Source organism: Thermobia domestica, chromosome 5, assembly GCF_964235325.1.
Source record: "Thermobia domestica chromosome 5, izTheDome1.hap1.1, whole genome shotgun sequence".
Lineage (NCBI taxonomy): Eukaryota > Metazoa > Arthropoda > Insecta > Zygentoma > Lepismatidae > Thermobia > Thermobia domestica.
Genome location: NC_137458.1, coordinates 168,543,022 through 168,556,828, shown reverse-complemented (window position 1 = coordinate 168,556,828; position 13,807 = coordinate 168,543,022).

Below are 13,807 nucleotides of genomic sequence, written 5' to 3'. Positions count from 1 at the left end.
ATTCTCACTGAGTTCAAGATACGAGTATAATACTACAAAATTATTTATTTAAAATATAACATGCGAAAAGAAAACATTCTTACTAATAATTTAATTTGTTCCTTTCAAAAGAAACAGCACTTTTACGTATACCAAGAACCAAGGGCGCCCATGTTGTAGTTTCCAAGGAGGAGGGGCAAGTATAAGCGACGTTTCAAATATAGTTTCAAATTTTGCTGTAATTAATGTAAAAATTCTATTGGGTTTTCGATATTCTGAAGTACAATTTCTTCTAGGGGGGAAGCGCCCCACCCTGGCCACCTTGATGAGCGACCTTGCCAAGGACATTACTACTTCCTGGCTACAATTACAAACATATTAGAGTATCATCAACAGTGATGTATGGCAGTGGTGATTAGGAAAGTACCGGAGCGTCCAACTGCGGGTATTTTTTCTTCTTTTTCTTCTTATTGTTGTTCATACTACTACTACTACTACTACAACAACTACTACTAAAATAATAATAAATGACCACACACACTGTAGCACTTCCATACTTCCTGAGTTCAAACCGCGGAACATAAAAACACAAATTGTCTCGCAAACGAATGTTCAGAACGGTACGCCAGTATCTGAAACCGTACAGGGGCGCTGCCCTGGCAGTAAGAAAAGTATTAGGGCATCGCCTAGGCACGCCTCGGTTCGACTTTATTCCTGGTTATCAGTGTATTCTTGAACGCTTAACACTATTGCTGTATCTTATTTTTAATTTCCCATGGGCGTAACAAAGGGCGTAACTGAATGAGGCATTTTTCCCGCCAAAAGAAAACGTGTTCAACTTTTAAACATCTTCAGAAACATTAAGGTCAAAGCTTTCTTGGTACAAACTTTCGCAACACTTTGTTGAAAATGAAATGAGTAGTAAGGTATAACGTTATACGAATAATTTCAAATCGCTTTCCTGTAAAATTAAAAATATTCAAATACGCTTGTACGTGCCTTTACCGATGATATGTGTGAAATTGATTACTTACGAATTCAGGGGAACTTTAAAATATTGTTTGATGCTTCACATGACCCCATTTTCATTTTAAAAAATTGACCTCGACTCAATATGGTAAATTTCAAGATTGTGGAAATGAATTGGAAGTGCCCTCAAAATGAGGAGTCTTATTCCTATGTACAGTGGTAAACTCGGAATGGTAGATTTCTCTTTCGCTTTAGAGGAAAAAAATGTTCTGGAAGTTTGAACTCGCCTATACGTGTATAGATTTATTGATGAGAAACACTTCAAAACACCCAGTAGAAATTGGCGGAATTGGCCAGAGTTGGCTGGATTTCTTCTATTTAAGTTGTGAACCCCACCCGTCAAGAATGTTATGCACATGAACCATTTCTTCTAGTTTTACCACACCACTAACATTTACATAAAGGTAGTTATATACTTCATACAAAATTAAGTTGTTTCTTATAGCTACACATAATTTTACTTTAATACAGTAGAAATTTCAGCTACGTTTTCTACCTTTGTACTGATCATAACGCGAAAGCTTTTGTGATGCTGACAGATTGTGATAAAAGATATTATTATTATTCTTAACCACAGAATTCTTAAATAATCTTCTTTAGTTTCACCTATAATAAAGTTCAGTGTTTATTTTAATAATTAATTCTTTTTATAAACGACGACCATCTTAGTGTGTGTCACGCCAATTCCTAATAGTAAACAGTGATGCTAATAAATGTCGCTACCTTCACTATCGTTTGACTGTCTGACGGTAATAGAGTACAGGCAATTTCCCGATTTAAATTATTGGAATGACTTAATTCCAACTTACAAACCAGTATGAATGCATTATCCTCATGCGCTAACCACCGTCGATGACGCGCCTCTATTATTTTTAACTTAAACCATATGAGCATTAATGTTTGTGTAACCGCACGTTGATTGGCACCAAAAAAGACAATTAAAGCTTTTAATAACCCCAATTTTAACATATACTGTACAACGGGCCGAAGGCTCGCGTGCAGTACAGTCTTTTTCAATGTCTTCAATGACAATCTGCCATTTCTATTACACATAGTGATGTATGCCAGAATTTTTGGGTATACGCTACACCGTTGTCAAAATATAGCGCGTACCTACTCCATATACGCTCGTTTTCTCGTAAATTTAAATAAAAAAAATGAAATCTTTAAGTTTAACGTCCCACGGTTATGCCGGTTAAGCTAATGGAGACGGTGATAATGAGAAATGAGTGAACTGGTGGAATGAATAAAGTGGGAGGAAACGGGAGAACCCCGAGAAAACCCACGAGCACGGTGTTTGTCCACCACAAAGTCCACACGGCGCGAGCTGGGATCGAACCAGGGACCCCAAGCACCGGAGGTGAACGCTCTACCACTGAGCCACCGCGACCCCCTCGTAAATTTAAGGTAAGGATACAATAGACTAGGAAAATATCAAGTAGTATACCCCGATACTACCGTATATGTCCCATTACATCATTGCTTCACAAACTATACATACAATTATCGACTTAGGGAAACAGATTGTCCAGAATTTTATGCGTAAGTCGAATTTTTACTCTAACCTAAGCTTTATCAGAAACACGTACGAAAAATATACGAAGAAATTCGAAATATTGCAATATAAAGACTAAATTACAAAATATGCTTTATATAGGGTAGAGAACCTTATATTCTTACAACTCCAGAACTTCTTCATGGCTACATTGTTATCGTACGCGGTTATCCGGGTTCGATTTCCAACGGAAGCTCATGTAACTCGGATTCTGCGTTAAGCTGTAGGTCCGTCTCGTATAACCTTGATGTTGAAACGGATGCTAAACTTCAAAATCAAACCAAACCGTCCTTACAACGTGATAATACAAAATAATAACTAATTACTAACAGTTCAACAATAGTTAATCACGAAATTAGTTTATGATTCACTTACTAGATCTCTCAAAATAGATTTTAGGAATGTATTGTTAAATTTTATTTATATCGGAAATATCTTACGTTAAATATGAATTTACATAACTTGGGAATTGTGTATACTTTTTTGTAATCTTAAAGGAAGCTTCAGTTTCCTTCAAAAACTTATTTCTAAAACTCCTATGAAGGTTTGAAAATTGTTACTATTTACTTTCTCATTGCCACGTTACAAAGCATTTTTCATTAATAAGAGTCGTTCCTCTACGTGACAACTACGGCCACTCAGAAAATTACTTCATAACAAAAGAAACTGTGAAGCAAGTTTAAGTTCAGAAGCAACGATGACCATAATTGAAGACGACCAATTCAAAGTAATTGAGGTTACTAGGTAAAATCCGGAATCAAAGAAACTCATTGGTAATCTCCATATCTTCAGCTTAATTTAGTTTAGCACTGCAGAAGTGATGAGTTCAATTAATTCAGAGAGTCAACAAGCAATTTGTAAACATTGTATCGTGCGCAACAGCAGCGGCACGCAACAATGAAAAATAGATTTAATGCGAAGTATGCCACACACAGGACTGTGTTTGTGACATGCATTGTTTCATCTGATGATGAATGGTTCAAGGTACAAATGTATGAATAAGTAACGAGCGCGTAATACCAACACGTACCTCTAACCCTTTTTTTAACCTCCTCTTTGATGTTTAATTGTTGCAAAAGAAAAATCTGACAACTCACACAAACTTCCTTTTAGACACTTTCACACCATGTACAAGGGATTTCTTAATAATAATAATAATAATAATAATAATAATAATAATAATAATAATACATTCTGAGCAAACGCCTTCCTTTTAAATGATTACAATGCAATCTTATATGGTCAAAGTATGATAGGAAATTCTTCAACTTTTATCCTTTGTCGTTTTCATTGTTAATTGTACGTGTGCTAAAGTTGAGACATGAATGTGTGTATTTCAAGGCCACTCATTGCTCCAAGTTCTGCTAATGTTAGGAATAGGAATTATATTTCTGGGCTGTCGGCATCTAAGGCCATTTAGCTCGTCAAGTATATGAGAGTGACATCCGATGAAAAGGAAGGAGTAAAGGATTGTAGAAGGAAGGAAATCATTCTGTTAGGTATCATCCTGGCATTCGCCTGGTGTGAATGAGGGAAACCAAGAAAAAGTCTCACTTAAGATGGCTGATCTGAGAAAGCTGTTACACTTTTTCGACCGAGTGACCCCACCGGGAATCGAACCCGAGACCGCTCGCACCAAAGGCGAGAGCGTTAGCGACTACGCCACACGGAATAACTTCTGCTATTGTTGTTAGTAGCAAATCACACACTTTTTATCTTCTCGATTCTTCTACTACTCTGTAGTGACAATCCTGTGACCTACTGTTGTTTGTCTTATGTAGCAATGCTTCATACAATGCTGCAATAAGTTCTTGAAGCACACAATTTTCCCCTGCCGATATTACTCCTTCTGCACAAGACTCGAACAATCTTGGAAGTTCTGTTTAGAGCTTTTCTTTTTATAAAATTGCTTTGTTCTGTATTTTCCGCTTTTTCCACAGAACGTCGTTCCTGGTAATCATCTTAAGGCAACGTCCTTGTTTTAGCCAGTAAATTAGTTTAAATACAGCGTCTTTCAAAACAACACCGACAACGTTTGGGAGGTGATTCCTGACACCATTTTTTCACGTTTTCGGCAGCCCATAACTACGAAAGGGAGCATTTGCGCACCCAGGTTGGTCTATACTTTTCGTCTTATCTTGGTGTCAGGAATCACCTCACAAACGTTGTCGGTGTTGTTTTGAAAAATCCTGTATATGTGTTATTCCCTAAGTAGAGTAGCTTACACGTGTTTTTAGTACATGTGATTCCAAGTTCAATCTTCAGTTAAAGTTCCAAATCTTGAGAAGTAGTAGCAGTGACAGTCACATTATTGGCTTCTACGGCTTCAATCTTGCACTAAGCGCAACAAACAAGCAATCTTCAGATAAATCAATGATATGGAGAATCATACCAAAAAAAAAAAAAAGTGTTAGAGAAATAGTATGCATGTTTTTTCAACATTGTTATAACTATTGATAAATAGACCCTACATCGTTTGTACTAACACTGTAACTTGGTATTCTAGTTATTACGATTGTGCTGCTGGTGAAAGAGTTATGTTGGTTGAAGTCGCTCAATCGCAGTACGCTACCATGAGCGTGTCGAGCTTCAGAAGAAACATTTGAACTTTATAAAATCACTAGCAAGTGTACTTTTATGATAAGCTGCCTCTGAAAGTACCAGAACAATTAAATTATTCGCTATTGAATTATTTATTTTCTATAACGTAATATCAGATAGGATTAAAGTATCGAGCCTATTGCGCACGAGATGGCGTTAGTGTTCCAAATCTCATAGTCGCAATGGATCAGGCCTAACGTAATTTTACAGCTGACAGTTGAAAGTACTAGATGTTCAAATAGTGTTAGAATTCTTTCGATGGCATTGCGCCGTGAAGATGAGTGAACTTCCCATAAACCTGCGCTTCATTTTACAATTTGATTTGGACAAAAGCGCCAATGCTGCGAAGCCCCAGCCCAGTGAAGAAATTTGTGCTGTCTATAGGAAAAGTACGTTATCAAAAGCAAAACCCAAAAGGTGGTTCAGTCAATTCTGTTCTGGAAATTACGATGTCCAAGAAAGTTCTTGCAGTGAGCGAAATCACAGCAAAAGTGGGCGATATTCTGGCAACAGTCGAGTAAGCTGAGATATAAGCAGTCATGATATCGCAAATGACCCTCCATTACCAAACAGTGTTATGCCATTTGGAGAAAGTTAGCTACGAAAAGAAGCTCGACGTTTGGGTGCCACATCATCTGACTCAATAACTCAAACACTCAACTGAATTTCTATCGGCGAAAGTAGAATGAGTTACGTAGTCGCCATGTTATAACCTTCTGCATTGCGTTATTAGGAATTAGTTCGTTTGTTTTATATATACACATAGATTTCTGTCCTTTCTGCTTTTAATAATGGCGATTTTCTTTGAGAAATGTAATTTAAATGATTACTGTTTCAATATTCAGATAACCCTTCGAAATTAGCGTTTCAAATTTTAGTGTAATACCAACTAACTAAATTTACCCAGGGAAGAGGATAGAGAAGTATTTTTTTTTTTTTAATAGAGAATCTCACGGATTCTTGAAGTTAGGAAAATGAACGAGAGTAATTCGATAAGTCGAGGAACGAGAGTAATTTTTATAATGTCCAAATTTCCTATTTTTTATTCAAGCAAAGCCCACCCTGCTGGTCTAGTGGCTACTGCGTGCGCCTTGGGTGCACATGATCCTGTGTTCGATTATCGGTGGAAAAGCACAAAAATTTGATTTTCCAATCATTCGCTTTCGTCTCCTTTAGCCTAAAGGGTATAACTGTAGGACGTTAAGCTTTAAGAAAATCATTTCATTCTTTTTTTTTTTTTTTCCAGAGTATGCTCAACATGAAGATTAGCTTAATTTAGAGATGTGACATTCAGTATATAAACTATTCATTAAAATGAGCAAAACTCGTGTTGCAGTGTTTTCGAAAATTTCAGTTCTAAAGGGGACAGAGAGTAATTTCTATAATATTCAAATTTCCAGTTTTATTTTCATTATCCCATATTCTTCCTCTGCGAAGATAGGAACTTTTGCTAGTAAAATAATAATTGACATTAAACCAATGGTTAATAAAAATAACTACTCTGTGTATTCCATTAATTCATAATTCAATAACGATGTTACGTAAAAGTAATACTTTTGGTAGTTGAAAATGCGACAATTAACGTATAGAATGAGGTAGTAAAGACTAGTAGATGTTTTATTCCCTGCGTAAGTTCGGAATCAACGTTAAGCTTTAGATCCATAACTTATATAGTTTCAATACTGAAACGATGTGTTAAACTCCAAACGAATAAACAAAAACTCGTTAAAAGACGTTACGGTATATCGCATATCACTGCTTTAAAGCCATGTCAGCTGAAGACGTTCATTCACTTAAAAGACACATTTATTATGGTAATATGGCTATTTTATTATTCAATAATACTATTTTCTTTGAATTGTCACCGAAAAATATTCTTTATAAAGCCTTATTATCTTATCGCAGTTCGTGACAAGCGTTACACGAAATTATGGTCATTTCTTAGAACTGTTTAATGGAGTCTCATATTTGAAAGAAAGAAAGAAAGATCATTCGTTTGAATTGCTATCATAAACAGTTTTCGAAATCAAATGGCAGGTGGAAGCGAACTAGAATTCCATCTGCCTAGAACTGAAATACAGGATGCTTAATAGCGACTAGTCCTGAAAGTTATCACGTTATATAATAATGACCGAAGTTGTTGAAAGATCATCACAGACCCTGTTGTTAGAAAGAGGCTACCACCTAAAATTTTCCATCGTCCTCATCTGTTTATCTCCATAATCAGTGAGATTACTAACATTTCGCATAATATGGGATACTTTCATTAATCTGTTTGCCAACAGAAAGTATATTTTTGTAATCTGTGTAAAAACTTCGAAAATAATTTCAATAACTGAAAAGAAACAAAAACGAAAGAAAACACTTAAGAATAATGCTTTTATAAAACACAAAATCGGAGAAAAATCTTCGGTAGGGTGAAAGTGAAGAAATGACACTAACACGTAAAGCATTGGGCGGTCCTCCAATGGTTAAGGGATAAAAAAAAAAAAAGAGTCACTTAAACATTACATTGTGTCCAGTGCTTTTAGCTTTAATCCCGTTTTTTCACTTTACTTCATCAAAACATTTTTTCTCTTTTTTAAGTACATTTCACAAAAGCATTGTTTTTAAAAGTTTCTTTTTACGGTATTATTTATTTAGCAGTCTTTACTAAATATCGTGAGATCAATTCCGTACTCCCAATTTCCTTAACTTAAATAGCTATACTACATGATTTCAATCTTTGAGCTTACTTATATATTTTTTTTTTTAAAAAATGACCTTGGCTTCGAACGGCTTGAAAAAAAAAAAGAACTTTGTGGAGGGTAATAGTTGTTAATTTGTCTATAAAAGATGCCGCATAAAATTCTCGAACCAGCACTGGATCACTCTGCCATCTATTGAAGTAATACTTACTTAATTAACGTTGACTATATATTCTAAATACACTTGTAATTAATTTTACAGTAGAGCGATATGATAGAGCAAAACTGATGTGAAAATTTTGTATTTGTCATCGAGTTGACGTACTTATACAAAATTTCAGAGCTCTACTTAGTACGAAAATGCACGAAATTAAGGTTGACAGTGACAATAAACAGAAAAACAGCTAAATATAATAAGTAGCCATTAATCTCAGCACCAAAATAGTAGCAATAGCAATGATAGCACCACCTGCCAACTTCAAAGTTGAGAGGTCATTACCATGCAAAGCATTTTTTGAACAAATGACTTTGATCAATGGTTTCAATGTCTTTGCGTTAGTAAAAAAAAAAAAAAAAAAAAAAAAAAAAAAAAAAAAAAAAAAAAACCAATTCACTTTTCACACTGTATTGCTTCATAAAGTTTCCATAGACTATGCTTCACACTTTATAGTTTACTAATTTGAATTATCAATCCGTTATAAGCCACTTTCTAGAATCAATTAGTACAAGAGGGATTATATGTAATTTTGCTCTTTTTTTAATGTATATAAATTCACAAATAACAAAACATACGATAATTAATGGCTTAGTAATGGTTTTTCATCTGCTATTGCGTTTGACACCTTGTAATGGTTTAGTGGTTGAAAATTTCTGATACAAAGTGGTATTATGCTGGATTGGAGGGCTTGCAGTCCCAGGGACTGGAATGATCTTTTACGTAAGTTGAGGACTGCAGGGGCAAATCTAGTAAGTAAAAAAATTAAGAGAAGGGCGGTGATCAGAACCCAGACTGTGATAGGTATATCATGAATTCACTAACTTTCAAAAATATATAAATAATAAATTATTTTTGTCACTCTGAAAACTGAGGAGCCTAGGCACCCCGGGTTAGACCCACCACTGGAAGACTGTCTATATTTCACAAAAATAAATAAATAAATAAATAATAAATAAATAAATAAATAAATAAATAAATAAATAAATAAATGAAATAAAACTGTGAATAACAACTGACTCGTAAAAAGATTTTTACTCTGATAATAATCAATAACCGACACCTTAAACTAGTTACACAAATTTGGCTGACCCATTATAATTTCTCAGAGAATGATTGAAATTCAATACCACGACTATTTTGAAGGAAGAAAAGAAAAAGAAAGTTCTCTTTATGAAGGAAACATCAATCAAAATCGCATTAACAAATCACAGAAATTATCCTAAAAGAAGGCGTTTAAACTCCTTACAATAAACGCTTATTTGGCAATTCCCAATAACTGTAATTTTAAACCGAAGGTGGGGTCATTTCAAAGCCAGTTATAGAAGTCAATTACATTCTTTCTGTTCTTTTTCTTTTTATTGGACACGAAAATGTAATTCGGGCACGAGACCCGGTTACCATTTTGTCATGCGAGCTAGAAGTTGTAGGCTACAGAAACTTATAGCACAAGTTTTACTCTGTACGTGACACTGCGCTGCACGCAACGGATCACATCACACATCTCACACGGAGTTGACAGTGCCATCTCACAGATATTTCCACAACTATCAAAACAAAAACAAAATACTTAGAACTTAGGAAAGAAAGAGAAGGGTATAAAGATTAAAAATATATATATATATATATATATATATATATATATATATATATATATATATATATATATATATATTCGTTCTCTTCTGTTTCTTTTGTTATGATACTATTTTGTTGGATGCCGTTTTTTCTTTTTTCTTTTTTCTTTTTTCTTTTTCTTTTTTTTGTTAATCGGTGAATTGTAAGCACGCAATTGAATTCTTTTAGAAGAAAAGAAAAAAAGTAGATTCAAAGATAAAAATTAAAATCAAACTGCAAAAAATATTTATTAAGTCAATGACTTTCTGGTTTAGACAATTTGGCGACATGAAGTGAAACTTCAGGAGAGCGGACACAATTATGGCGGGAATGGCCACTATATATATATATATATATATATTGTCTACGCCCTTGTGCAACAAATGTAACATTTATTATGGCTTACAAAAATGTGGATATACACAGCAAACGGGACTAACCTCTCCCTCAACACGTTGTCCGGATATTTGCAATTGGACCTTTTTATTTGACTGAACCTTATACCAAACTAAAGAGAAATGAATATCTAAAAATCTTAGGAAACATTTTTGGTCCGATTCCAAAATTTGTCCTGGCCAGTTCCGTGAATTAAACATTCTGGCACCCGGGGTCCCGAGATCTAACTGTGCTTTTATTTCTTCATCCCAAGACCAAGGCTTATTATAAGACCTTCAATAACAAGCTAAAATCCAATCTGGGTTCAACAGAACAGTTGCCTCGAAATTAAAAACTGAATTTATAGATTTTCTTTATATTTTATTTTTGTTTTATTCTGAAAGGCAGAGTAGAATGAAAGTATATGTAAAATTGTTGTTATTCGGTTTGAATAATGGTTTGATCCTCCTCCGATCGTGCTTAACAACGCTTACCAGTACTACTTTAACCACATTTGTATTGAAATTCCGCTTGTGCATTTATATACACTAAAAACTTGAAAATTTTCATGAAAATATGAACTAAACAGTTAAAAAATTCCACTATAAATAAAATAGCATGCATTTAAAGAGCTCATTTCAATAGTACACTACTAGGAGCTTTTCAAGGTCGTCTGGTATCAAACTTCATATATTGTCTGCTAAAGTAAGTTTATATGGAGAAAATGAACTTACAACATCAAATGACATGATTGAAGAATATTTGTAGAAAGACACAAAGTTCGGAACATTCGATTGGCAAAAATATTACTGATCCAATTCACGTTTGATTGTCTCGATCATTCCCAATCCCAATCGATCATTCTCAATCCCAATCGATCATTCCCAATCATTTGAGCCAAGCACCTTCCCCAATTTTTCACTAATTTTGCTAGCCAGTTTTGCCTGAGACAGAACTTAAAGAAGTTGTTTTCTCAACAAATTTCAAATTACTCGTAGAGAGGTATGCACCTTGGGTTTCCAGATTCTTAAAAGTTCCCAATAATTGTCAAAAAAAAAAAAAAAAAAAAATTAATACACTGATGCTAGAAAAGTATATGTCTATTACTCACAGGCTAGGAAAAATATTTTTGTTAATGAATGTCCAAAACACACGAAACTACTGACTCAGGACGATAAGAATATTAAAATAATTAGTAACTTCAAGTAACTTCAAGTAGCATAGGCCTGCAGAAACCTTCAAAATATGCATTTGCATTTGCATATGCATTAAAAAAATAATCCAAGCCCTAGATATAAGGTATGCCATATTAAAAATAAATAAAAAATGTAAAATACTGTCCAAAATATTATTTGGAAGCAAAAAGTGCACGAAACTTATTTTCAGTATTAAAAAAGAAACATACGTAATATACTACTTGAAACAACACCTGACACTGACATATGCCTATCAAAATCATCTTTCTTTTTTCAAAATGTCTCTTTACGTAACATGGGCTAGATTAAAAATATGGTCGTCGGAGTATTTCAAAAAACAGAAAAATAAAAAAAAAATAAAGATATAGCGTCAAATTGGATCTAGCGGGAACTGACAGGAGATCACTAAAGTCACAGACTGGGAAAAGAGAAGGAAAGAATAGCTGAGGCAAGGGAAATAGAAAAAGAAAAGGGGAATCAGATAGACAGATAGTAGCCGTCCCGTGACGTCAGATACGGGTTGAATGAAAATCCGATTATCACTGCTTTTAACGCGAAACCGTTGTCACAGGCTCTCGGGGTCACCTAATCCTTTTGCCAGGGCCCCACCAACGAATACACCTTAACGCTCATAGCGGCGCCCGCATTGAGGTCACATGTGTCAAGCCTATAAGTCAAATGCAGATTTTTCCCCCTCTTGTCACCAGTTGCTTTGCTTTCCTTTTCTTTCTTCTTCATTTTTTTTTGGTAATATTCCGTGTTGAGTCGCTATCACGAGGAAAAGCAGGTTACACTGTTACACTTCACACTATTTCTTCTCTTTTCTTAACACTCTAATGAAGTGTGAATAAATTATTTTAATAAAAAGAGACAGAGAAAAAATGGAAGAAGTGAAAAACTGGAATACCTCTAGGATGTGTTCTGTCACCTCAACTATAATTAATACTGATGAGTGGCCTCATAGCCTTAAATATAACTGTCATACTTACAAGTAGAAGAGTCAATTAATGACTGTTTCTTGACTAGATTTTTCTATGTTTTATATGCAAGTTCACTGACTTCATTAATTTTGTTTAAATAATCGTAATTTGTAAATTTACAGCACTGCCTGTCAACAACAATTTATGGCAGATCAATTTCAAGTTTAAAAAAAAATAAAGGATCCTTCCTTCCTACATTGTTGTTGAGCAACAATAACAAAAAAGAAAACGAACACTTGACCTTCAAATGTTTCTTTTAATACTGTAATTGAAATGAGGGATTAAAGTGTGTCAGGTATTAAACTACTTGTCTTCTTACTATTTTTTAAACAATGGTTTTGTAAACAAGTTAATGTTAAAGAATGAATATCCAGACAATTTTAACTCAGCCGCCCACGCTATTGCCTGTTCGTCCTACTTTTAAACGACCATAAACAAATCCACAAGTATCTAAAGAATCCGGATTGGCTACTGATGCGCGTATAACCTTATGTAAAATAGTCCATCACTAGAAGTATATTTTTACTATACAACAACCATATAAAATTAGAACACAATAATGGCAGACAATAACAATACACAAATTATACGGAATAGTATTGGAATCGAGTATTCTAGTTGAAATAATGGAAGTATTGAGTGTAGGAATGTGCGACAGACTTCCTTATGGCTTGTGTTGCCCACAAGACTAGAAATTTCACGAGTCATGTGGTAAACTAGTGTATCAGCTATTAGCAGTAATGATCAATGAAACACTAATTTATCAGTCGCGGATCTAGCCCAGGGCCGGGGGCCTAGTTCCCCCAGTTGTCTGTATGAGAAAAATAATTTAACTATAAACTTTCAAAAATACATAAATAATAGCTTGAATTATTGATGTATTTTTGAAAGTTTATAGTAAACATGATATACCTGTCATAATTTGGGGTCTGACTGCCCCCTCCCCCCATTTTTACCTTCTAGATCCGCCTCTGTAATTTATCCAAGTCTTAATTGTTAAAAACAAATTAAGAACTTAAATTAAATAGGCTCTCATGTATAACGATTTGTATAATATACAATAAAACAACATAATCTATTTAAATAGTATGTAGCCTATGTATTGACCTACACTATATGATTACGTACTTAAATAGACGAAAAGTCAAATATAGAAATAGTTAACCAATCCCAATGCTTTAAAACCATTTTTGTTGGAGGTACATAGTTTTGTTCAGAATAAGAGAAAAATATCGTAATAGCGCTATCGCAGTGCGCAAATTACAGGCAAACGCTGGATGGCCGGTTGGTTTAGCATTTTGTTGCTGCGGGGGCAACTAACGCCTTCCGCCTATCGAGATAAGAGTTCTAACCAATAGTTCATATTTTCTGTTCCTGGCCAAATTGGTACCTGTTTGCTTGTTTGCCGCTGTTGTGATGTTTCTTCTTATTTTGAAGGCTCTGTATAATAATTTGGAAACTAAACTCCAATTATTATAACTAATAATGGGTCTAATAGTCACGAACTTCATGAATAAATGAAAGTAGTTCGTGGTCAGAACATTTCAAATTCTTAATAGAACCACGTCGGAAAG